This window comes from Hemiscyllium ocellatum, assembly GCF_020745735.1.
Source record: "Hemiscyllium ocellatum isolate sHemOce1 chromosome 27 unlocalized genomic scaffold, sHemOce1.pat.X.cur. SUPER_27_unloc_12, whole genome shotgun sequence".
NCBI lineage: Eukaryota > Metazoa > Chordata > Chondrichthyes > Orectolobiformes > Hemiscylliidae > Hemiscyllium > Hemiscyllium ocellatum.
In genome coordinates, this window is record NW_026867479.1 from 804,759 (window position 1) to 831,411 (window position 26,653).

Here is a 26,653-nt window from a genome sequence, read left to right on the forward strand (position 1 = left end):
GAACCAATCTGATTCAAGATTGGGATACAGACTCGAACCTCACACCTTTTGTGCAGGATCTGAGCTGAGATGCCACCTTTTTTTATAAAACCTTAAATCATCTCGAAGGTGAATTCAAAGTAGTTCTGGGGTTTACATATTAATGAACTGAAACCTGCAACCCATGGTAAAAGATGAAAGACTAATCCGCAATCTAGATTTATTCAATATCTTAGCAGTTGCATGACACCATCAGCTTTTGCTATAAATTCTGTGTCTTATGATTCTGCTCCACAGCTACCTGATGAAGGAGCAGCACTCCGAAAGCCAGTGCTTCCAAATAAACCAGAAGGAAGATAACCTGGTGTTGTGTGATTTTTAACTTTATCCATCCCAGTCCAACACCGGCACCTCCAGATCGTTTGCAGTGAACACAGCCACCACTTCCCAGTGCTGCCAGGAAACTGTACAATGACAATGGGATGATATAGTACCTGCACTCCTGAAAAATTCACAATTTCAAACAATAGTGGCTACTCATTCACTGCTGCAACTGATACACAACATTGGAAACATGGTACAGGAGACTGTCAGAAATGAGCACAACAGGTAAGGCAGCAATCTGAGGAGCAAAATCAACATTGCCCGAAAAATGTCGATTTTCCTGCTCCTTGGATGCTGCCTGACCTGCTATGCGTTGACAGCACCACTCTAACCTTGACTCTGATCTCCAGCATCAGCAGTTCTCACTTTCACCTGTAAGAAATGAGCAGTTTTAAAACAAAAACATGTTGCAATTCCAAGCTCTCAATGAGAGTCTGAGCTCGGTGGGAAGTTCAGGTAATCTTTATTGCGACCCAACTTTGTTACAGCTTCAGAATCTCCCAGCAGAAAGGCGTAGAAAAAGTAGCAATGTTTTAAAAACAGCTCACAGTCAAATTGCACACACTCCCTCCAACCCTTCACTTTCTTCATTATTGGTCACCACCAAGTTGCCCTTTGGAATTGGATCCTTGGTACAGCCTTAACCCGGAGAAAGTATTGCCTCACTCAGCATTTTCAACCTGTATCCTGTATCCAAGTTAGTTGGATGGGCAGTGCAGAGTCGATCATACTGCTGCGGGTCTGGAGTCATGTGTAGGCTAGACCGGGTAAAGGATGCAGCTGGGACGACTGAGTGAATCCTCTCCCACAACGACAGTTTCTTTCCCTAAAAAAGAACGGGGACTTCTTCCACCCCCACCCCACCGACAATGGTTTCACCGTTAGATTCTCAACTCCAGATTTCCGACCAAATTCCAATTCCACCATCTGTTGCGGTGGGAATCCAACCCGGGAGTCCCCAGAACCGGGTTGATAGTCCAGTCGATAACGGCACTCAGCCATCATTCCTTCAATCCCTCTACCATGGCACATGAACTCGCTGGTGGCTCCGCAGGTGGGAGGAGCGGGTGAAGGCCTTCCCACACTCGGGGCAGCTGAAGGGCCTCTCCCCCATGTGGACCCGCTGGTGCCTCAACAGGTGGGAGGAAATGCTGAAGGCCTTCCCGCACACGTGGCATGGGAACGGCCTCTCCCCTGTGTGGACCCGCTGGTGGGTCAGCAGGTTGGTGGAATGGCTGAAGGCCTTCCCACACTCGGGGCAGCTGAAGGGCCTCTCCCCGGTGTGGACCCGCCAGTGGGTCAGTAAGTGAGAAGAATGCCTGAAGGCCTTCCCACACTCTGTGCAAGGGAACAGCCTCTTCCCAGTGTGGACCTGCTGTTGGCTTAGCAGGTTAGAAGAATTGTTGAAAGCCTTCCCGCACTCAGGGCAGCTGAAGGGCCTCTCCCCCGTGTGGATCCGCTGGTCCCTCAGCAGGGCGAAGGAATTACTGAAGGCCTTCCCACACTCAGGGCAGCTGAAGGGCCTCTCCCCCGTGTGGACCTGCTGGTGCCTCAGCAGGTGGGAGGAATTGCTGAAGGCCTTCCCACATTCAGGGCAGCTGAAGGGCTTCTCCCCCGTGTGGACCCACTGGTGACTCCGCAGGGTGGAGGATCTGCTGAAGGCCTTCCCACATTCAAGGCAGCTGAAGGGCCTCTCCCCCGTGTGGATCTGCTGGTGGGTCAGCAAGTGGGAGGAATTCCTGAAGGCCTTCCCACACTCGGGGCAGCGGAAGGGCCTCTCCCCGGTATGGACCCGCCGGTGGGTCTGGAGGTTGGAGGCCTGGGTAAAGGCCTTCCCACAGACAGGGCAGGGGAATGGCCTCTCCCCAGTCTGGCTGTGCCGATGAGTCTCCAGGGCAGATGGGAAACGGAAGCCTTTTTTGCAGTCGCCACACTTCCACAGTTTCTCCACGGGGCGGGATTCCTCTGGTTTCTCCATGGCCGGAGCTTCAGCCACACACAAACGCAGGTAGAGACTCTCTCCACTGTGAATTCCTCTTTCCAGGCCAAAAAACTGCTTCAGGTTCCACACTCAGTGCACTGCAATGGTAGGGTCTCTCATCCAGTCCCACTGATGCTGAAAACGTACTGAAACAGGAACCAAAAAGCTTTGCTCCTTCTCACAGAATCATAGTTGTGGTCCTGATGGACTGAGTGACTTTCAAAGTGAGCGCTGCAGACGCTGGAGAGTCAGATTTGAAATGTGCAGTGCTGGAAAAGCACAGCAGGTCAGGCAGCACCCGAGGAGCAGGAGAGTCAACATTTTGGGCAAACAGCCTTCATCTGTTGATTTTGAAACTTCAGTCTTCAGATCTTCAAATACTCTGTAAAAAGAGATTACAAAGGTCATCACCGTCAGTGCAGGGTAGAAATTCTGAACAAGGAATTCTACTTTCTGTGGAATATTCTTTTCTTTTGTTATTCCACAAAATTGAAAGCACCATCCCACCTCTCTCCCCCCCCCTCTGTTCTGACTCCACTCTAACTAATCCCCTGAAGGTGCTGATTCAGGATCTTACAGGGGCAGAAATGCAAAAACGTCAAGACTAACATCTCTCTGCATTTTGGATAACTCCACAACACTGGGATACAGTTGACAGTGAGCAACAGTCTGAATCTGGGAAGCAAATATAAGTGTGTCAATTCATGGGGTAACCTGCAATGCAGCTATTTGTGGAACAAAATGGTTAACGACCCCAGGAAGGTGGGAGCAAGTTAAGACATCAAGGCATTAACACCAATACACTTCAGTGAAACTCTTCTGCTCCCAGTCAGGGCAAAACATCTTTAAAAGCTGCTCTGCAAGTCCAGTCTTCACAACCACACTTCTGCTTTCACCAAAGACAATTAGAGTCATACAGCACAGAAACAAACACTTTGGCCCAACTTGTCCAAGCTGACCAGATATCCTAAATTAATTTAGTCACATTTGCCATCACTTGGCCCCTATATGGGCCGGGTGGTGGCAGCTGGGACTAAATTGGGTTGGCTATCTGTTCGGCAAGAATGAGTTGGACCAAAGGTCTTGTTTCCGTGCTGTACATCTCTAAGACTCCAGTCGCATTTGCCATCACTTGGCCCCGATCCACTAAACCCTTCGTATTCATGCACCCATCCACATGCCTTTTAACTGTTGGAATTGTACCAGACCCCACCACCTCCTCTGGCAGCTCATTCCATAACTGCACTACCCTCTCCATCAAAAATGTTGCCCCTGAGATCTCTTTTACATCTCCCCCCACTGGCCTCACCTGAAACCTATTACCCTCTCGTTCTGGACTCTACCATCCGAAGGAAAAGACCTTGAGTATTGACCCTATCCATGCCCCTCAGGATTCTATAAAAAGTCTGGAATGTCACCCTTCAGCCTCTGTGGAAAACAGTCCCACGCCATCCTTCCGTCCCTCCTCGCCCAGGTTATGAAGTTTGCAGAATCTGCTCCCTCCCTGGATTCACTCCAGCTGCTACAAGTGAACAGATTCCCCCCTCTCCCGTCTCTCTCCTTCCCAGGATGAACAGTTGTCCAGAGGGAGGGAGTTTCACTGTGAAACTGACAGGGCCACTTCCGCGCATTGTGACGCCATCAATGGGTCGAAGGTGGGGGAGGGTATGGGAGGCGGGGCAAGAGATAGGGGCGGGACGAGACGCGAGACTGGACCGATAGCGGGACCCCGCACTGCGCCTGCGCTGCCCTGCACAGTTCGCAGGAATTCCTTCCCTTCAGAGAATCCCCAGTGCAGAAGCAGGCCACTCGGCCCAACGAGTCCACACCCACCCTCCAAAAGGGTAACTCACCCTCAACCATTGCTCAATATTAATCCTCCTGACTAATACACCTAACCTGCACATCCCTGGGCACTATGGATAATTTAGAACCGCCAATCCACCCTAACCTGCACATCCCTACGCACTATGGATAATTTAGCATAGCAAATCCCCCCTAAAATGGATAAAGTTAAAAATCACACAACACCAGGTTGGAGACCAACAGGTTTGTTTGGAAGCACTAGCATTTGGAGTGCTGCTCCTTCATTAGGAGAAGGGCATAAGACACAGAATTTATGGAAAAACATGACAGTGTCCTGCCACTGAAATGACATGTTGAACAATCCATTTTCGAATGGGTTGCAGGCGTCATTAACATGCAAATCCCAGAACTACCTGTAAGGCACCTTCTCAAGAGAACTGAAAGTTTTATAACAAAAAGTGACATTTCAGCCCAACTTTGCAATTATAATTCTGCAAACATACACAAACAAGTCCACGGGAGTGAATGTGTGTGTGTGTGTGACAGAGAGTGTGTGGTGTGTGCATGCATGAAAGAGAGAAAATGTCTATTTCCATTCTGTATGTCTCTACCTATTTGAGAACAGATGCCTTACTTCTGTTGGTGTAAGTATTGTTGTAAATCATAGCTGGGTACTAATAGTTAGATATAAGGGAGCAGAGAATTCCTCAAGTAGGGCAGTATAAGAATCCTGGGAGAGCCCTATTTCTGGTTTACTTCCTAATGAACAAACATTAAACACAAGCACCTACCTATTTATTTCAAATTTGGTTTCATTTTTCATGTGTGATTCCCTGCTGTGACTACACTGCCTGGATGGTTGACAGGCTGGGAGATTGTGGGTTGGGGCTTGATTGGCTGAATGCTTTATTGTTCCAGAAGGTTAGAAGGGAACAGGGAGATCAACAGTGGACAGAGAAATCAGGACCTGAAATCCGAGGTGACACCAGACTACCCTGTGATCAGTGCTTTCAGTAGCAGTGCCAACCCTCCACCTTTACCTAGCTTCCCATTTGAGGACACCCTCAGTATTCAGGATCCAATCCTTGAAATCCTGAAGCCATGTCTCTGTAGATCACAATCATTCACTTCAATGTGTGTAGTTAATTCCTTCACTTTTGTCACAATGCAGCACACATTCAGACACACCATTTTTAATTTCAATTTTTGTGATGTTTAGAATCCAGTTTTGATTGCTGGTACATTTACTCCCCTTGTCCCTTTCTATTGCTCTCTGATGTTCATTTCCCACATCACTGCATTACTCACCAGCCTTGATTTGGATTCGCCATAATGTCCTGGGAAGGTTAGGTGGGTTAGCCATGGGAAATGCAGGGTTATAGTTTCGGAGTAATAGAAGCAGGAGTAGGCCATTTTGCCCGTCCAGCCTGCTTCACCATTCATTATGATCATGGCTGATCTATCCATTGTCTCAGCTCCTCCTCCCTGCATTGTCCCAACTACCCTTAGTTCCCCTATCATTGCAAAAACCCATCCAACTTGAATATACTTTACAAAGTTGCCTCTACTGCTTCCTTAGGCAGAGAATTCCGAAGATTCACTACACTCCAGGAAAAGCAGTTCCTCCTCATCTCTGTCGTAAATTTACTCCTCCTAATCTTGAGCCTGGTTTCATTCACCAGCAGAAAGGACTGGATAGGGTAAAGCTTCATCCCCACAGTGCAATGAATTCCCACTTTCCACAAAAACCTCGGATGTACTCACTCACTCAGTTGCTGTCTCACAAATGCAAGATTTCATTGTAACTTCTGCTCCCATTAAGGGCAAAACATCTTTGAAAGCTGCTCTGAAACTCCAGCCTTCACAATCACACTTCTGCTTTCACTGAAGAAGATTAGAGTCATACAGCAGGGAAACAGACCCTTTGGTCCAACTTGTTCAGCCAAACAGATATCCTAAATTAATCTACTTCCAATTTGCCTGCATGTGGCTCATATCCCTCGAAATCCTTCCTTTTCATGTACCCATCCAAATGCTTTTTAAAATTCCCTCTCACCTCAAACATATGCCTTCTAGTTTTGGACTCTGGGGAAAAGACCTTGGATATTCACCCTATCTATGCCCCTTACGAATGTCTATAAGGTCACCCCTCAGCCTCCAATGCTCTAGGGAAAATATCCCCAGCCATTTCAGCCTCTCCCTATAGCTTGAACCCTCCAACTCTGACAGCAGCCTTATAAATCTTTTCCAACCCCTTTCAAAGTTTCACAACATCTTTCCTATAACAGGGAGATCAGAAATGAATGCAGTCTTCCAAATGTGGACTAACCAATGTCCTACACAGCCACTACATGACCTCCCAATTCCTGTATTCTCTGCTCTGACCAATAAAGGAAAGCATACCGAATGCCTTCTTCACTATCCTGTCTACCGGTGACTCCACTTTCGAGGAACTATGAACCTGTACTCCAAGGTCTCTTTGTTCTGCAACATCCCCCTTAACTGTGTCAGTCCTGCCTGGATTGCTTGACCAAAATGCAAACCACACACTTCTCTAAACTAAACTGCTATTCCTTGGCCCATCAGCCCACCTGATCAATTCTCATTCATAGTGAGCTTTCTTTCCTCTCTTATTCCTTTGAAGTTGAAAATCTCCACCCCACACACTCTCCCTCCATTCTCAGTTTGCTGACCCTAATCCCTGCTGTAACTCATCCTGAAGGGTCTGCTTCATGCTGATTAACAGGCCCACACTCGGTGGGGGACCTAATTGAAACAAAGAATACTGAACAGCCTGGACAGAGTGGAAGTTGGAAAGGTGTTTCCATTGGTTGGAGGGACTAGAACCAGTGGGCACAGCCTTAGAGTAAAGGGAAGACCTTTCAGAATGGAGGTAAGGAGAAACTTCAGCCAGAGAGTGGTGAATATATGGAATTCACTGCCACAGAAGGCTGTGGAGGCCAGGTCACTGAGGATATTTAAGATTGAGATGGATACACTGACCCACCGAAGTGCAACCCACCCATACCCCTACATTTACCCCTTACCTAACACTACGGGCAATTTAGCATGGCCAATTCACCTGATCCACACATCTTTGGACTGTGGGAGGAAACCGGAGCACCCGGAGGAAACCCACGCAGTCACGGGAAGAACGTGCAAACTCCACACAGTCAGTCGCCTGAGTCAGGAATTGAACCCGGGTCTCAGGCGCTGTGAGGCAGCAGTGCTAGCCACTGTGCCACTGTGCCACCGTGCCGCCCACGACACACACAGAGCACATCGGAAGCAGGAGTGGACTGTTTGGTCTTTCAAGCCTGCACCAACATTCAACAGATTGTTGGCAGATTCACAACCATCGAGATTAATAGGTTGGGACTTGTTCACTGGATCACAGGAGGTTGACAGGTGACCTGACAGAGGTTTATAAAATCACGAGGTGCATAGATGAGGTGACCGCTGGGTATCCTTTCCCTAAGGTGGGGGTTTCAAGATTAGGCAGCAAATTTGAAGGTGAGAGGAGAAAGATTTTAAAAAGGCGGGGGGGCACTTTTCTTTTTACACAGAGTGGTTTGTATGTGGGATGGATGTGGATGCAGGTTGAGAAACAACGTTTAAAAGACATTTGGATACGTATATGAATAGGAAAGGTTCAGAGGAATATGGGCCAAACACAGGCAGGTGGGACTAGTTCAGTTTGTGAATATAGTCGGCCTTAGACTAGTTTGACTAAAGGATCTGGTTCTGTTGGTGTCTGACTCTGTAACTGTTCTATACTGGTGTTAAATCATTTACTTGCCTTCCCCCAGAAACATCCACTTCTTTGGTGTTCAAAAATCAGATGAACTCAGCCTTGAATAATGTTCAATGACCCCCTAACGCAGGAAGGCATCCCCACTTCTGAACTCAGTTCCTCTCGCTAATGTACCCCTTGCCTTGCTGATTGCTTGCTGCACCTGTCCAGGCAAGAGTGAGGACTGCAGACGCTGGAAATCAGAGTCTAGATTAGAGTGGTGCTGGAAAAGCACAGCCGGTCAGGCAGCATCTGAGGAACAGGAAAATCGACATTTCAGGCAAAAGCTCTTCACCTGCACCTGTCTGACAACTGACAGTGACTGGTGTAGAAGGACGCTGAGGCCCCTTTGCACATCCACACATCATTCCAGATTAAGTGCTCAGGACCAAAATCTCAACTCTCCTGGTCCTCGGATGCTGTCTGACCTACTGCCTTTTTCCAGCACCACACTTTGACTCTAATCTCCAGCATCTGCAGTTCTCACATTCTCCACATCCCAATATATCACCATTTAAACAATACACTGCCTTTCTGCTTTTTTTCACAGCAATGGCTATAACTTCACATTGAGATACTGCATTTGCCACGTGTTTGTAAATTGTGGTCTTCTCTACATCGGGAAGACCGAGTGTAAACTTGGGGAACAGCTGGCACGCGATGAGCATCCCCCAGAGTTTTGCTGGCACCAGTGGGCATGCGTACTGTGTTACTGACACCGGATAACATGCGCAGTATGCTCACTGGGCATGCAGGTGTTCGTGTCAGATTTTAAGAGTCCAAGTGCCAAAAGGTAAAAAAGGGGTAGAGCTGCAATTTGTTTTTTCCCTGTGGTTCGACACTTCATTACTTTAGCATTCTGTCTGGCTGCTCAACTTTTGTATGTCTTTTCCCCACGTTGGGGGGTGAGCCCAGAACTGGAGGGCACGGGTTTAGGGTGAGAGGGGGAAGGTTTCTGAGGGGTAACCTTTTTGCACAGACGGAGGTGCGTGTCAGCCAGAGGAAGTGGTGGAGGATAGTACAATGATAATATTTAGAATGCATCTGGATGGGGATATGAATAGGACAGATTCAGAGGGATAAGGGGTCAAATACTGGCAAATGGGTCACCAGATTAATTCAGGATACCTGGTCGGCATAGACCGAAGGGTATGTTTCTGTGCTCTGTGACACTATTTCTAGATAGTTGGAACAACTTCACTCGGCCATTCACCCCTTACAATCAAGATCAGTGTGGTGCTGGAAATGCACAGCAGGTCAGGCAGCATTCGAGGGAGCAGGAAAATCGACATTTCAGACAAAAGCTGCAAATGTGTTGCTGGTCAAAGCACAGCAGGTTGGGCAGCATCTCAGGAATAGAGAATTCGACGTTTCGAGCATAAGCCCTTCATCAGGAATAAGAGAGAGAGAGCCAAGCAGGCTGAGATAAAAGGTAGGGAGGAGGGACTAGGGGGAGGGGCGATGGAGGTGGGATAGGTGGAAGGAGGTCAAGGTGAGGGTGATAGGCCGGAGTGGGGTGGGGGCGGAGAGGTCAGGAAGAGGATTGCAGGTTAGGAGGGCGGTGCTGAGTTGAGGGAACCGACTGAGACAAGGTGGGGGGAGGGGAAATGAGGAAGCTGGAGAAATCTGAATTCATACCTTGTGGTTGGAGGGTTCCCAGGCGGAAGATGAGGCGCTCCTCCTCCAGCCGTCGTGTAGTTGTGTTCTGCCGGTGGAGGAGTCCAAGGACCTGCATGTCCTCGGTGGAGTGGGAGGGGGAGTTAAAGTGTTGAGCCACGGGGTGATTGGGTTGGTTGGTTCGGGCGGCCCAGAGGTGTTCTCTGAAGCGTTCCGCAAGTAAGCGGCCTGTCTCACCAATATAGAGGAGGCCACATCGGGTGCAGCGGATGCAATAGATGATGTGTGTGGAGGTACAGGTGAACTTGTGGCGGATATGGAAGGATCCCTTGGGGCCTTGGAGGGAAGTGAGTGTGGAGGTGTGGGCGCAAGTTTTACATTTCCTGCGGTTGCAGGGGAAGGTGCCGGGGGTGGAGGTTGGGTTGGTGGGGGGTGTGGATCTGACAAGGGAGTCACGAAGGGAGTGGTCCTTGCGGAACGCTGATAGGGGAGGGGAGGGAAATATATCCTTGGTGGTGGGGTCCGTTTGGAGGTGGCGGAAATGGCGGCGGATAATACGTTGTATGCGCAGGTTGGTGGGGTGGTAGGTGAGAACCAGTGGGGTTCTGTCTTGGTGGCGGTTGGAGGAGCGGGGCTCAAGGGCGGAGGAGCGGGAAGTGGAGGAGATGCGGTGGAGGGCATCGTCGATCACGTCTGGGGGGAATCTGCGGTCCTTGAAGAAGGAGGCCATCTGGGTTGTGCGGTGTTGGAATTGGTCCTCCTGGGAGCAGATGCGGCGGAGACGAAGGAATTGGGAATATGGGATGGCGTTTTTACAGGGGGCAGGGTGGGAGGAGGTGTAGTCCAGGTAGCTGTGGGAGTCAGTCGGTTTATAATAGATGTCTGTGTTGAGTCGGTCGCCCGAGATAGAAATGGAAAGGTCTAGGAAGGGGAGGGAGGAGTCTGAGACAGTCCAGGTGAATTTCAGGTCGGGATGGAAGGTGTTAGTAAAGTTGATGAACTGTTCAACCTCCTCGTGGGAGCACGAGGCAGCGCCGATACAGTCATCGATGTAGCGGAGGAAAAGGTGGGGGGTGGTGCCAGTGTAGTTGCGGAAGATGGACTGTTCCACATATCCTACGAAGAGGCAGGCATAGCTGGGGCCCATGCGGGTGCCCATGGCAACTCCTTTAGTTTGGAGGAAGTGGGAGGATTGAAAAGAGAAGTTATTCAGGGTGAGGACCAGTTCAGTCAGTCGAAGGAGGGTGTCAGTGGAAGGGTACTGGTTAGTGCGGCGGGAAAGGAAGAAGCGGAGGGCTTTGAGTCCTTCGTGATGGGGGATGGAGGTGTACAGGGACTGGATGTCCATAGTGAAAATAAGGCGTTGGGGACCGGGGAAGCGAAAATCCTGGAGGAGGTGGAGGGCGTGGGTGGTGTCCCGAACGTAGGTGGGGAGTTCTTGGACTAAAGGGGACAGGACCGTGTCGAGGTATTGGGAGATGAGTTCGGTGGGGCAGGAGCAGGCTGAGACAATGGGTCGGCCGGGGCAGGCAGGTTTGTGGATTTTGGCCTGCCCCACCGAAACAACCCCGCACCGCCCGTTTCTACCTCCTGCCCAAAATCCACAAACCTGCCTGCCCCGGCCGACCCATTGTCTCAGCCTGCTCCTGCCCCACCGAACTCATCTCCCAATACCTCGACACGGTCCTGTCCCCTTTAGTCCAAGAACTCCCCACCTACGTTCGGGACACCACCCACGCCCTCCACCTCCTCCAGGATTTTCGCTTCCCCGGTCCCCAACGCCTTATTTTCACTATGGACATCCAGTCCCTGTACACCTCCATCCCCCATCACGAAGGACTCAAAGCCCTCCGCTTCTTCCTTTCCCGCCGCACTAACCAGTACCCTTCCACTGACACCCTCCTTCGACTGACTGAACTGGTCCTCACCCTGAATAACTTCTCTTTTCAATCCTCCCACTTCCTCCAAACTAAAGGAGTTGCCATGGGCACCCGCATGGGCCCCAGCTATGCCTGCCTCTTCGTAGGATATGTGGAACAGTCCATCTTCCGCAACTACACTGGCACCACCCCCCACCTTTTCCTCCGCTACATCGATGACTGTATCGGCGCTGCCTCGTGCTCCCACGAGGAGGTTGAACAGTTCATCAACTTTACTAACACCTTCCATCCCGACCTGAAATTCACCTGGACTGTCTCAGACTCCTCCCTCCCCTTCCTAGACCTTTCCATTTCTATCTCGGGCGACCGACTCAACACAGACATCTATTATAAACCGACTGACTCCCACAGCTACCTGGACTACACCTCCTCCCACCCTGCCCCCTGTAAAAACGCCATCCCATATTCCCAATTCCTTCGTCTCCGCCGCATCTGCTCCCAGGAGGACCAATTCCAACACCGCACAACCCAGATGGCCTCCTTCTTCAAGGACCGCAGATTCCCCCCAGACGTGATCGACGATGCCCTCCACCGCATCTCCTCCACTTCCCGCTCCTCCGCCCTTGAGACCCGCTCCTCCAACCGCCACCAAGACAGAACCCCACTGGTTCTCACCTACCACCCCACCAACCTGCGCATACAACGTATTATCCGCCGCCATTTCCGCCACCTCCAAACGGACCCCACCACCAAGGATATATTTCCCTCCCCTCCCCTATCAGCGTTCCGCAAGGACCACTCCCTTCGTGACTCCCTTGTCAGATCCACACCCCCCACCAACCCAACCTCCACCCCCGGCACCTTCCCCTGCAACCGCAGGAAATGTAAAACTTGCGCCCACACCTCCACACTCACTTCCCTCCAAGGCCCCAAGGGATCCTTCCATATCCGCCACAAGTTCACCTGTACCTCCACACACATCATCTATTGCATCCGCTGCACCCGATGTGGCCTCCTCTATATTGGTGAGACAGGCCGCTTACTTGCGGAACGCTTCAGAGAACACCTCTGGGCCGCCCGAACCAACCAACCCAATCACCCCGTGGCTCAACACTTTAACTCCCCCTCCCACTCCACCGAGGACATGCAGGTCCTTGGACTCCTCCACCGGCAGAACACAACTACACGACGGCTGGAGGAGGAGCGCCTCATCTTCCGCCTGGGAACCCTCCAACCACAAGGTATGAATTCAGATTTCTCCAGCTTCCTCATTTCCCCTCCCCCCACCTTGTCTCAGTCGGTTCCCTCAACTCAGCACCGCCCTCCTAACCTGCAATCCTCTTCCTGACCTCTCCGCCCCCACCCCACTCCGGCCTATCACCCTCACCTTGACCTCCTTCCACCTATCCCACCTCCATCGCCCCTCCCCCTAGTCCCTCCTCCCTACCTTTTATCTCAGCCTGCTTGGCTCTCTCTCTCTTATTCCTGATGAAGGGCTTATGCTCGAAACGTCGAATTCTCTATTCCTGAGATGCTGCCCAACCTGCTGTGCTTTGACCAGCAACACATTTGCAGCTGTGATCTCCAGCATCTGCAGACCTCATTTTTTACATTTCAGACAAAAGCCTTGAACGCTGCCTGACCGTCTGTGCTTTTCCAGCACCACTCTAATCTTGACTCTAATCTCCAGCATCTGAAGTCCTCACTTTCGCCCATTCACCCCTCCCAGCCTCTCCTGAGCTGTGGCCTGACTGCGCTTACTTCAGTGAAAGTTTCAGAAAGATTTCAGCAGCTCTTCGAAAAACTTGAATGTGCATTCTGACTTTAATGATGTTTCTGAAAGTATCATTTTAGGTATTCTCAATTTTGAAGATCAGCCATTTCTCACCCCTCCCGGCTCCCAGGTAGAGTCATCACCATCCATTTTGTGTGTGTGTGTGTGTGTGTGTGTGTGTGTGTTGTGTGTCCGTCTGTCCTTTGGAGAGCTTGATACAGCGGTCAAAGCTGGTTCGAGGCATGAGAAAGGACGGGTGTGGTGGGGGCTGGGGAGAAAAGAGACAGAATGGATGGGGTCAGAGGGGGAGAAAATGTACGGGGTAGAGAGAAACTGTGGGGGAGGGGAACAGAGAGAGAGAGAAAAAATAAGTGGGGTTGATAGAGAGACTGGGCGGGGGAGAGAGTGGGCGTGGCGGAGAAGTGGGAGCTGGCACAGGGCAGGGTGGCACTAGGTACACGGATGCACAGGATACACTGAGCCATCAGTTGGCCAAATTGACACACAAGATGGCCGCCGGATCACAATACTGACAGAAACAGCAGAGCAGATACAGACACTGCCCGGGGCCACCAGAATGCCAGCACAATGGACTCACAACCCAGGTGATTAGCTTAAGGCGGGTGGGGGAGAGAATACACATGAGTATTGAACACTGCCCGCCGAAGTGTCTGGGTCCAGCCAATACCCTTATAGAAATGCTAACAGCTTGGTACAGACTCAATCCCAAATGCTAATAGCCAGGCCTGCAAGAATCCTCCTTCTCAGGAAGAGCAATTAGCGCCCATTACTACAACAATGGATTTCCATGCAGACATTGAAATGGACAATGTCTTCACTGAAACTGACAACGACTGTGCGGAAATTAACAAAGGCTGTGCCTGAACTGACAATGATTGTATCAACTATCAACGATTCTGCAAGGACTACCATAAACAAATCATGATACAAAGACAATAATCTCATCCCTGACCGATTGTATCACAAGATGTATAAAAGTTTCTTGACGTGTGCTCCGGGTCGAGAGAAGTCTCGCAGCTGACACTGTGCTGTTGGTGTCTTTCTCTCCCCGGAGCCCCGGGATTTCCTTGTGCAATCAACTCTGTCATTGAACCGCAATTCTGACTCCGAGCCTGGTGTTTTTCCCCACAACAGGGGAGAGAGAATGGGGGTGGGGGGATGGGGAGAGAGAATGGGTGTGGGGGGTAGGGAGAGAGAATGGGGGAGGGTGGGGAGAGAGCATGGGGGGTGGCGGTGGGGGGGGGAGAGAGAATAGGGGAAGGGAGAGGGAATGCAAGGGTGGGAGAGAGAGAATGGGGAGGAGGGGAGAGATAATGGGGGTGGGGGAGAGAGAATGGGGGGAGGGGAGAGAAAATGGGAGGGTGGGGGAGAGAGAATGGGGAGGGGAGAGAGAATGGGGGAACGGGGAGAGAGAATGCGGGGGAGGGGAGAGAGAATGGGGGAGGGGAGAGAGAATGGAGGAGGGGAGAGAGAATGGGGGAAGGGGAGAGAGAATGGAAGAGGGGAGAAAGAATGGGGGGAGAAAGACTGAGGAGAGAGAGACTTGGGGGAAGGGAAAAGAGAATGGGAAGGGGAGAGAGAATGGGGAGGGGGAGAGAATGGGGGAGGGTAGAGAGAATGGGGAGGGGAGAGAATGGGGAGGGGAGAGAATGGGGCGAGGGGAGAGAGAATGGACATTGAACAGAGGGTGTGGTGAGAGGGAATACTGGGGGGGCAGACGGTGGGGAGAGAATAGATGGAGGGGACAGAGGACGGGGAAAGAAACGACAGGGATGCAGAGGGTTGCATGACAGAGAATGGACAGGGTGTTCAGAGGAAAGAGAGAGAATGGACAAGAAGCTGGGGCTGGAGAGAGAATGGACGGGGCGCTGCAGTTGGTGGGACAATGGACAGTGAGCACTGAGGGCGTTGGGTGGAATAGACGAGGGGCTGTGAGTGGCAAGGGAGAGTGGATAGAGGGTGCTGGAGTGGCGGGGTGAATGGACGGGGTGCTGTGGGTGGCGGGGGAGAAATGGACAGGAGGCGCTCTGTGTGGCCAAGATCAAAAAGGGTTAATGACAGTCAACACTTATCAGATTGTTCCTGGAACAGAAAAACTTGCACTGAAGGCTCCCAGAAGAGAGGTGTCTCATATGTATTCCATCAATTAGTTTTGAAATATTATTGTGTATCTTAAGTGTTAAGGTATATCTGGCACATAGAGAGATGGCTGTGGTTGTTGGAGGTCAGTCATCTCAGTTCCAGGACAACTCTGCAGGAATTCATAGGGTAGTGTCCTAGGCTCAACCATCTTCATCAATGACCTTCTTCCATCATAAGGTCAGAGGTGGAGATATTCGCCAATAATTGCACAATGTTCAGCACAGTTCACAACTCCTCACAAACTGAAGCAGTTCAGTTTGAAATGCAACAAGATCTTAACAATATCCAATGGGCTGATGAGTGGCAAGCAACATGTATGCCATTCCAATGCCAAACAATGACTCATCCCGAAAAGAAATAATCTGACCACTGCCCCATGATATTCAACAATGTTACTGTCACTAAACACCCCACTATCAACATCCTTGGGGTTTACCATTGACCAGAAACTCAAATAGACTAACAACAGACACAATGGCAACAAGAGCAGGCAACAGGTCAGGAATACTATGGCTAGTAACTCACCTCCTGACTCCCCAAACCCTGTCAATCTTCTACAAGACACAAGTCAGCAGTGTAATGGAATACTCTCCCACCAGCTTGGATGGGTGTAGCTTCAACAACATTCAAAAAGCTTGATCCAATCCAGGACAAAGTCACCTGCTTGATTGGCACCATCTCCACATACATCCACTCCCTCTGCCCACTGTTAAGAAGCAGGAATGCGTACAGTGTACAAGATGTACCATGGAAATTCACCAAAGATCCTGAGAAAATACCTTCCAAACCAACAACCACTTCCATTTAGAAGGACCAGGGCAACAGATACTTGGGAACACAACCTCTTGAAAGTACCCCTCCAATCCACTCACCATCTTTACTTGGAAACATATTGCTTTCCTTCAGTGTCCCTTGGTCACCACCGCCTTCTCAAGGGGAACTAAAAGCTGGCCAGCCAGCGATGCACATGTACCATGAGTAACTTTTAATAAATGATTGAAACAGAGGTTTGGAACCCGCAAACTAAACAAAAATCGAGGTTCAGGTGGAACAGTTATAGGGCATTGATTCTGTCCTGATGTGAGGACAAATAAAGAGTGCTGCACTGACACCGAATTGGAAATAGTGTTTAGAGTTGAATGCCTGCAGTGTTTCACTCAGTGTATCAATCTAATATCGATTAAAGATTAGTTCCTGACGTATACATCACCAACATACAAAAAACGGCAGTTAAGACGGCATATGGAACACTTGAGTTCATCTCTTTAATGGCTGATGTAGCACCCACAATCACATGCGATAAATAAAGCGTTCTATCGGCAGTGAGCAGTACTGATGGTGCGCATGTGTGAAATCGACTTGGGGCCCCGCCCCTCAACGCTCTGATGGACGGAGAGACGAACCTTTGGGAAACCCTGAAGGACCGGAAGGAGCCTGGTCCTCCTGCCAATCAGAGCCCTCCTGTTGTCTCAATGCGGATGGTTTTGACCATGAGCTTCTGAAGTTGCTGCTCCACCTCTCTCTCTGAATGAAGGTTGAGCTTTATTCCAGACTGCAACTTCTTTCCTCTGTTTAACATCTGGGAGTACCGCACTCTCTTTTCTCGCCCCCTTTCCCATTTCTTTTCACATCCTTGGGTTCACCTGTCGGTTTGTAGGAGCTGAGAGAAAAAGAAAGTCAATCGAGGTGAAGGGACAGACTCTGGAAAAGGTTGGTCTACATCTGTGTCTATTAATGTTTGACAGACTTTGTTTCCTGAGCTTGAGACATTTACTTGTCTGGCAAAAAAGGATGGCCTCTTGATCCATGTTGGGGATAGAAGTGAATTATGCTGTGGGCGACTTGCTCGTAGTAGTCCAATAAGTATTGGATAAGTAATCATGACTCACAAACCTTGAGTTATTGACTGTTTATTCGGGAGCTCACAGGGAGAACCAAGACGATCTAATAATCACAAGTCACTCCGATGACAAAACAAAGTTGTGTGATTATATAGGTCATAATCATTTAACAATTAGCAATCTGTTAATTGCAGGATATTGAGCAAACTGAGGCACTTTGCCGAGTCACGTAGTGTCTGGACAGTTTTGGTTAGAATCTGATAAGTATACAATTGGTCCTTGCAAAGAGAAGGATATTCCCATGGAAGGAAAGAATTTGTTTATCAGGTAGCAGTACAGCTGCAAGGCCGAGTGTCTCTATTGAGTCTGGAAAACACAATCTTAGCCTGGGAAACAGAAGCTTTGGCAAGCAGGCACTAAGCTGAGATTGAATGTGGTTTCCGGGTTTTTAACATGTGATAAAATAGCTGACCAGAATATAATAATTCTCCCACAATTCCTTCCTTCTTTCCTTTCACCAAATCAGGAGGTCAGTTCAGAGAAACCGGCAAAAGGAGGGATGTAGCGGACCCAGTGGGGCTTGTTGGCGATGGGGGTTTAGAGTTGCCAAGGTAACTGTCATAGTCCAGGTCACCAGGATCAGGAGAGAGAGTGTCAGTGAAACCATCCATTGGTGCGGAAATGTCAGAAATGAGAAGCCACACAAGTTGGAAAGATGCTGGGATATTCGGCATCAGAAGGCAGCTGAAATGGGCACAGCACTGTTTCAGGAAAATAATGCCATGTGCTCGCAGAACAAAACCAGCAATGAGAAGCACAAGGCCCTGGAAGAGAGTGGAAGCCCAAGAGCCAAGCAGCCACCCATCCATGTCCAAAGGTCCCAACGGGGAGTAGTGTCATGGAGGGAGGAGGCCGCCTTGCCAATGTGGGCGGCAATGTTAGTAATGTTGTCACTGAAGTCAGGGACGTAGGTACAGCAGTCAGAGCCGATAAGGGCACAAGTGCCTCCTTTCTCGGCTAACAGGGAGTCGAGGGCCATGTGACTTTGGAGAGCAATGGTGCGGACAGAGACCATCCCTGCATTGAGCAGGTCAAAGGCTGAAGATGTGGCATTGGCAATCTCTTCCAGAGTGGTAGCAATTCACTAACCCTCAACCTCAAGGTGGAGGGTAGCATAGGGAGGGGAGAAGGTAGAGAAAATGTGCTGAAAGGTTGTGAGCGCTCTCTTGATTTGTGGTTTGGAAGCCTCAAAAGGCAAAGTGTGGGAGTGGTAAAGGAAAAGGACAACATAACCTAAATCCCAGCTGCCAGTCCAGGAGGTAGACAGCCAGGGGGAGGCCGTATGGCCACAAATGAAATCAGTGCCATTGAAGGGCAACAAATGATTGCATTGGGTTCCAATCCAAAAGGTGGGAAATGGGGAATTTTTGGCGGTCTTGTTGGGAATGCTGAGGTTAAGTATGCTCCTGTCTGCTGTGGGCTGGTAAGCAGTTAAAGGAAGGAGTAGGGAGTGCAGACACTTACTGAAACCAGCCTGCCATCCTGAGGGATGCTTACTCTTGATGCAAATACTTCCTAGATATGGAGTCATGCCAGTGAGATCGGTGAGGAACAGGGAGGGGGGTGTACGGGAGGGGTTGCATTTTTTTTCTCTTCTCTACCCCCACACTACTGCCTAACTGCAGGAGTGCTTATATTTCCCCCACACCCATGTTGTGTGTGTGCAGGTGTGAGACACAGTGAAAGACAACAAGTGCACAAATCTTTATTCAATTTCCACCACCAGGAAGAAAGGAAACACCTGAGTGGCCAGTGACAAGCAGTGCCCCTCTCAGAGGGCAATGCTGCATGATCAAATAGTGAGGGGGAGGGCAGCGATCAAATCAAAATAGAGTTGGAGGGGGAAATAATACACTCCACTCCCTGCGGGGCCCAACTCTCTCTGAACAGCCCAAAGGTGTTGGTGGGCACCGCGTGCTCCTTCTTTCGAGACACCCCGGCTCTGACATACCCACAGAGGAGGGGCAGGCAGTCGGCCCTAATGACCCCCTCCACGGCCTGCTGCCTGGACCTGTTTATGGCCAGTTTGGCCAGGCCCAGGAGCAGACCCACGAGGAGGTCCTGTGACCTGTCCTCCCCACTTCGCATTGGGTGTCCAAACATCACAGGAGTGATAGTATTGAGGCTGGAACCAACCCTTGAATGTATCCATTGTATATCCCACTGATTGCCAGCGGAGATGGGTATTATCCCTGTCAGAGTTTGGGGTGCTCACCCTCTTACGAAACCAGACGGATGTGAGAAGTTGTGACAGCAGCAGAATGACCCTGATGCAGCCCCCATTCAGCAGGGTCAGATTCATTAAAAGGTATGGATCTCAGGGGGATCCCTCCCTTGGAGTGAGTGGGAATATGGGCACAAACCCAGCAGCTGGAGAGGTTGTCCTTTTCTGCATAAAGGTATGTCCTGTACAAAAAAGTATTAAACTGTAATTTCTGTTTACTAGAGGTTATCAGGCCCAATCAAACATAGTTAGAGAAAGAAAGATAAGGAAGAGTACAGTGAAAGGCAGAATGATGAGACTGAGCCATTCACGGATGAAGGCTGAAGATGTGTCTCTGACGGGGTCTTCTGGTGTTCCTCCAGGAGGTGGCGCTGGTTTGCATTGTGCTGTGTGTGTCCATGCGGCCTCCCCATGACCTTGCCTGCTGAACGGGGAACCAGCAGGACTAGGAACGGGCCTTTCCATCTCAGCTCCAATATGCCCCAGTCCTAATGCTGAGAAACTTGGCGGACCCGTGAATGTAAACTTTGAAGAGTTTTGGTGAACTGATGCAAATATTTCCCACTTGTCCAACACTAGAGTGTCAGCTGTTTCAGCCATTGGGATTGTTTTGATTTATCTACTGAATACATCTACTCTTATTAGATAATATTCATAACAATGTACGCGAGGTGATTCTATAAAAGCAAGTTGTAGATAGCGGAAAACGGCCTACCAGGCAGGGAGGTGTTTAACAACCTCAGGGCATCCCTCTTACAGCATGCATCCTGTATGTTTACAAATTAAATACACTTCAGCTCTTTTCCTCGCTGCTTTCTGGAAATCTGGGTGACATCAGGTTTGTAATACAGTATTAACCATTCCCTCCTTGCCCAAGTATGTACATTAAAGCACATAATCAATTGAAAAAGGCTGCAGCAAAGAAGGAACACAAACCAGTCCATCAGGGATCACTCACATTTCGCTTTGAGTATCGAGGGAGTACCCTATTTGAGGCCATAGTTTGTGGTCTTCAACAGGGGGCCTCTCCTGTGATTTCAGTCCCATACCCAGGCCTGACATTCCTATCTCCATATTGTCTCTATCCGGGTTTTGGGGTGTAAGGCTGTCTGCTTGGCAGCAGTATTTATCTGCTCATTCCTTTGGAGGCTGTATCCATTGCCTCAGCGTGAGCTGAACATCTTGATAGCTGCAAGATTGATTGGACAAAACGGCATTACTATTAGTCTGCCCCATGGGGGTTAAAAATCCTCTACGTTCCCACAAGTCTCTGTAATCATGGCTCTCGCCAAAAGCACAGTGAGAGTTGAAGATCTCAATCCCCGGGAGGGGTGTCTCAGTTCCGAGATCAGTTAAATGAACACTAGGAGTATGGTCTGCTTCAGCAAGGTTTCACACTTTAATTAGTAACGGCCGGGCAAAGATTTGTCCAGCAACACAGATATTAAAAGATTCTGTGTACCTTGGAGAAACTGCGTGATTAACTTGGAACAAAAAGCAATCTTTATATGTTTCTTCAGAGACAGTACAGCTGTAAGTACAGAGTAAATCCAATAAAATGTAACAAAATTATATAATGGACAACAGGTTAACCCAATGATATTTCCTGGGAAACAATGTAGTTTCACATGCATTATCTCCTCATACTTGTGCTTCAAGGTTAGCTAGGATGGTCAGTAATGTCCTATCTAGCTTAATTAGATCCATACTATGAAGAAGGCACTGTTTGCTTAATCTGTAATTCAGTTAGCTCAGGAATGCAGAAATGCAGCTTTTAGCCATTTTGAACACCGTGTTAATTTGCAGCCTGAAGCCATATTGTTCTATTACTTTATATTGAGATGCCATTTTGTGGTTAATAAAAGCTCCTGACAATAGCCTAAATCCAGGTATTAGATCCTCATCTGGTGTAGATCTGCTCCGTCACACAAAAGAAAACTAGATTTAAAGCCATACGTGCTATTCTGCTAATTTAATCCAGTTGATTTGTTTTTGTTTAAAAATGTGAAAACCTCGTGAACAGTCCTTCCAGTTAATCACTGGATATTCAAATTTCTCTTCAAAATTAAAAATCATAACAAAACTGGGTGTCATTGTGGGATGTTGAATCTGTAGTATGTGCTTGGTAAAGTTTGGAAGAACAGTATTTCAAAGTGAATGTTATCGTGTTCAGTCTAAGACTTTCTTGAGATGAAAAATTTGCCCTTGAGTGTTTTGCAACACTTAATCAAGGTCAGTTCCATACAATATGCAGTCAGGTTGATGCGAGAGTTAAGAGCTGGGGCAAACATCAGAAATAATGGAGGCAGGAGCACAGCAATTAGAGGTAGAAAGTTAGCCAAAAATATAAAAACAGGAAGGAAAGTTTTGTCAGCTTTTCTTTAAAAAAGTTAACAAAGTAAGTGTTGGTTCATCAAAAAAAATGTGTGGAGATTCAATAACAGAGGATAAAGAGATGGTCAGAGTATTGAAAAGAGCTTGAATCTGTCTAGCGAGGATACAAGTAACAGCCTGGAACTAGATGGAAATCAGGAATTGAAAGGGAAGGAGGAACTGAAGACAACTACAATTATCAGGGAAGTAGTGTTGAGTAAACTGTTGGAACTATGAGTTCACAAGTCCCAGTTGGCCAAAGTATTTCATTCTAGAACCTTAAAGAAAAACTAGCTAGTGAAATAGTTAATGCATTGGTTTTAATTTTACAAACCTCATTAGTTTCAGGGGAGGTTTCTTTAGATTGGAAAACTCCTTTCTTCAAAACGGCAGACCGAGAACAGGAAACTGCAGACCATTTACCTTAACATATGTCATAGGGAAAATGTTCAAAGCTATGATTAAAGATGTGATGACAGGGCACTTGTGTAAGTTCAGGCAGCGTGAATCTGTTTTTGTCAATGGGTAATAATGTTTTGAAGAACTGCCTTTCCGCATTGCGACTGAGCTGATGAATGTCCAGTGCCGACAGGGAATGGAATCCCTTCCCACAGTCCTCAGGCTTCTCCTCAGTTCTGGTGTCCTTTTAGCTCCCGGTTTCTGATGAACAATTGGAACTGTGATCACACTCAGGAAACGTGTACAGTCACCCCCTGCTGCGAACAGTGTAATGTTTCTTCATCTGTGTAACTTCCCACAGCTCCTTCCCACAGACAGCTCACTGGGGCACACTCTCTCCCAAAATGGGGAAAAGACATACAAAAGTTGAGGAGTCAGACAAAATACGCAAGCAATAAAATGTCGAAATACGGCGGTGGGGGTGGGGAATTGTGGCTCTCCCGCTTTTTTCACAGTTGCCATTTGGACACTCAAAATCCCAAAGAGCATACTGCGCATGTTTGCCGGTGTCAGCAACGCAGTGCACATATTTGCCGGTGTCAGCAAACATTTGGGCATGCTCGTCACTGTGCGTTTAAAAAGGGCAGGACCTTTTCTTGATTGCCCAATAGGAACCTCTGGAGGACCGGAAGGACGTTGGTCCTCCTGCCAATCAGGGTCACCCCATTGTCTGAATGCGGAAGTTGGACCGTGAGGTTCTGTAGCTGCTGCTCGTGTCTGAATGAAGGTTGAGCTTTATCCCAGACTGCAAATTCCTCTGTCCATTATTTGTGAGTACGGCACTTTCTTCTCTTGCCACCTTTTCAATTTAATTTTCATTCTGGGGTTCAGTTGTTGACTTGCAGCAACTAAAAGGAAAGGGAGTGTGTCGGGGTGGGGACAGACTCTGGAAACGTCGCTCCAGGTCTGTGTCTTAATTGGCAAAATAGACAGGCAGGAAGTTGGAAGAACACAGCAAGCCAGGCAGTACCAGGAGGTGGAGAAGTCAATGTTTCGGGTGTAACCCTTCTTCAGGATTGGGGATGGGTGTAGGGGGTGATGTAGATAAAGGGTGTGCTGGGTGGTGAAGTGGGCATAGGTGTAGACAGGTAGAGGGTTCAACCTAGACAAAAGGGAGGACTGCAGATGCTGGCAACCAGAGGTTACTCAGGGTGCTGCTGGAAAAACATAGCAGGTCAGGCAGCATCCAACACCAGGAGAATCAACGTTTCAGGCGTGAGCCCTGAAGTCCTCCCTTTCTCCTCACTGGAAGCAGAAGAGTTTGACTGAAGTGTATTGGTGTTAATGCCTTGATGTCTCATTTTGCTCCCACCTTCTCGGGGTCATTAACCATTTTGTGTCTGGTCCTTCCTCAAGAAGCTGCATTGCAGGTTCACTCTGAATTGACACTATCTTTTTGCTTCCCGAAATCAGACCTGCTCACTCTCAGCAGGATCCCAGTGTTGTGAAAGATACTAACTTTCAGGTGGAGGTATCCAAAATTCAGAGAGATGTCAGTCTTGATGTTTTTGCTTTTCTGCCCCTGTAAGACCCTGAATCAGCACCTTCAGGAGAATGAGTTAGAGCGGAGTGAGAACAGAGGGGAAAGGAGAGTGGGATGGTGCTTTCAATTTTGTGGAACAACAAAAGAATATTCCACAGAAAATAGAGTTGCTTGTTCTGAAGTTCTACCCAGCACTGATAGTGATGAGTTTTGTAATCTCTTTTTGCAGAGTATTTGAAAATCTGAAGACTGAAGTTTCAAAATCAACGGATGAAGGGCTTATGCCTGAAACATTGACTCTCCTGTTCCTCGGACGCTGCCTGACCTGCTGTACTTTTCCAGCGCCACATTTTTCGACCGACTCTCCAGTGTCTGCAGTCCTCACTTTGATGTCAATGTCTGACAGTCACTCAATCCATTGGGACAGCAACGATTTTTGACTGTGATTCCTGTGAAAGGAATCACCGCTTTTTGGTTCCAGGTTGAGGACGTTTTCAGCATCAGTGGGACTGGACAGGAGACCTCACTGTTACAGCGCATTGTGTGCTTGGAGCCTGAAACAGTTATAAGGCCTGGGAAGGGGATTTCACGGCAGGGAGGGGCTCTACACGTGTTCCTGTGCAGCTGAAGCTGTAGCCATGGAGAAACCTGAGGAATCCCGTCCTGTGGAGGAACCGTGGAAGTGTGGCGACTGTGGGAAAGGCTTCCGTTTCCTGTCTGCCCTGGAGACTCATCGGCGCAGTCACACCGGGGAGAGGCCATTCCCCTGCACTGACTGCGGGAAGGCCTTCAGACATTCCTCCCACCTGCTGGCCCACCAGCGGGGCCACACGGGGGAAAGGCCCTTCAGCTGCCCAGAGTGCGGGAAGGCCTTCAGCACTTCCTCCACCCTGCTGAGCCACCAGCATGTCCACACAGGAGAGAGGCTGTTCACCTGCCCTGAGTGTGGGAAGGCCTTCAGGTATTCCTCCACACTGCGGACCCACCGGCGTTTCCACACAGGGGAAAGGCCGTTCAGCTGCTCCGAGTGTGGGAAGGCCTTCAGGTATTCCTCCGCCCTGCGGAGCCATCGGCGCGTCCACATGGGGGAGAGTCCCTTCAGCTGCCCCGAGTGTGGGAAGGCCTTTACCCGCATCTCTGCCTTGCGGAGCCACCAGCGGATCCACACCGGGGAGAGACCCTTTACCTGCCCCGAGTGCGGGAAGGCCTTTACCGACATCTCCTCCCTGATGAAGCATCAGCGGATCCATACTGGGGAGAGGCCCTTTACCTGCTCTCAGTGCAGGAAGGCCTTCAGCACATCCTCCCACCTACTGATCCATCAGCGTGTCCACACAGGGGAGAGACTGTACACCTGCCCTCACTGTGGGAAGGGCTTCAGGTATTCCTCCTCCCTGCTGACCCACCAGCGGATCCACACGGGGGAGAGGCCTTTCAGCTGCCCCGACTGTGGGAAGGCCTTTTGCGATTCCTCCACCCTGCTGACCCACCAGCGTGTCCACACAGGGGAGAGACCGTACACCTGCCCTCAGTGCGGGAAGGGCTTCACCCGCTCCTCCCACCTGCGGAGACACCAGCGGATCCACACGGGGGAGAGACCCTTCAGCTGCCCCGAGTGCGGGAAGGCCTTTACCGACATCTCCTCCATGATGAAGCATCAGCGGACCCACACCGGGGAGAGACCGTACACCTGCTCTTAGTGCGGGAAGGGCTTCACCCGCTCCTCCCAACTGCGGAGCCACCAGCGAGTTCACGTGCCATTGCAGGGGGATTGAAGGAGTTACGGCCGAGTCCCATTATCGATTGGACTATCAACCCAGTTCCGGAGATTCCCGGGTTTGAATCCCCCCACGACAGATGGCAGAATTGGTATTCGGTCAGAAATGTGGAGTTTGGAATCTAACAATGAGACTGTTTCAGGGAGGGGTGGTGCAGGGGGGAAAGCCCCCATCTGATTTACTCTCTCCCTTGTTAGGGAAGGGAACCGCCATTGTGGGAGAGGATTCACTCAGTCGTTCCAGCTGCATCCTTTACCCGGTTTGGCCTACACATGACTCCAGACCCACAGCAGTCTGGTTGTCTCTACACTGCCCTCCCCCCACTGGCAAAGGAGCGGGGAGAAACTTACTTGGAGACAGGGTATGGGTTGAAATTGCTGAGTGAGGCAATACTTCCTCTGGGTTACGGCTGTACCAAGGATCCAATTACAAAGGGACAACTCGGTGATGGCCAATAGTAAAGACAGTGAGGGGGGGCACAGGGGAGGTGTGGTGTGTGCACTTTCACCTTGAGCTGTTCAAAAAGCAACTACTTTTTCTCTGCCTTTTTGCTGGGGGGATCTGAAGCTGTAACAAAGTTGGGTTGCAATAAAGGTTACCTGAACTTACCACCGGGCTCAGACTCTCATTGAAAGCTTTGAGCTCCAAGAGGTTTTTTGTTTTAAAGCTGCTCATTTCTTTCAGCCTCCTGCACTAAGTTTAGAACATAGAACAATCCAGCGCAGAACAGGCCCTTCGGCCCTCGATGTTGCGCCGACCTGCGAACTATTCTCAGCTTGTCTCCCTACACTATCCCAAAATCAACCATGCACTTACCTAAGGATTGTTTAAATCTCCCTAATATGGCTGAGTTGACTACCTTAGCTGGTAGGGCATTCCACTCCCTTACCACTCTCCGTGTAAAGAACTTGCCTCTGACATCTGTCTTAAAGCTATCACCCCTCAATTTGTAGTTATGCCCTCTCGTACAAGCTGACATCATCATCCTAGGAAAAAGTCTTTCTCTGTCCACCCTATCTAATCCTCTGATCATCTTTTATGTCTCTACAAAATCCCCC

At 49.4% G+C, this 26,653-nt stretch overlaps 2 pseudogenes; one reads left to right on the top strand and one right to left on the bottom strand.

Annotated features, from left to right (window-relative positions):
• Positions 1-1,420: 1,420 nt before the first annotated feature.
• Positions 1,421-26,653, bottom strand: part of LOC132807289 (zinc finger protein 91-like) — a 47,735-nt pseudogene continuing 22,502 nt past the window's right edge.
• Positions 23,017-25,954, top strand: LOC132807271 (zinc finger protein 835-like; annotated as a pseudogene).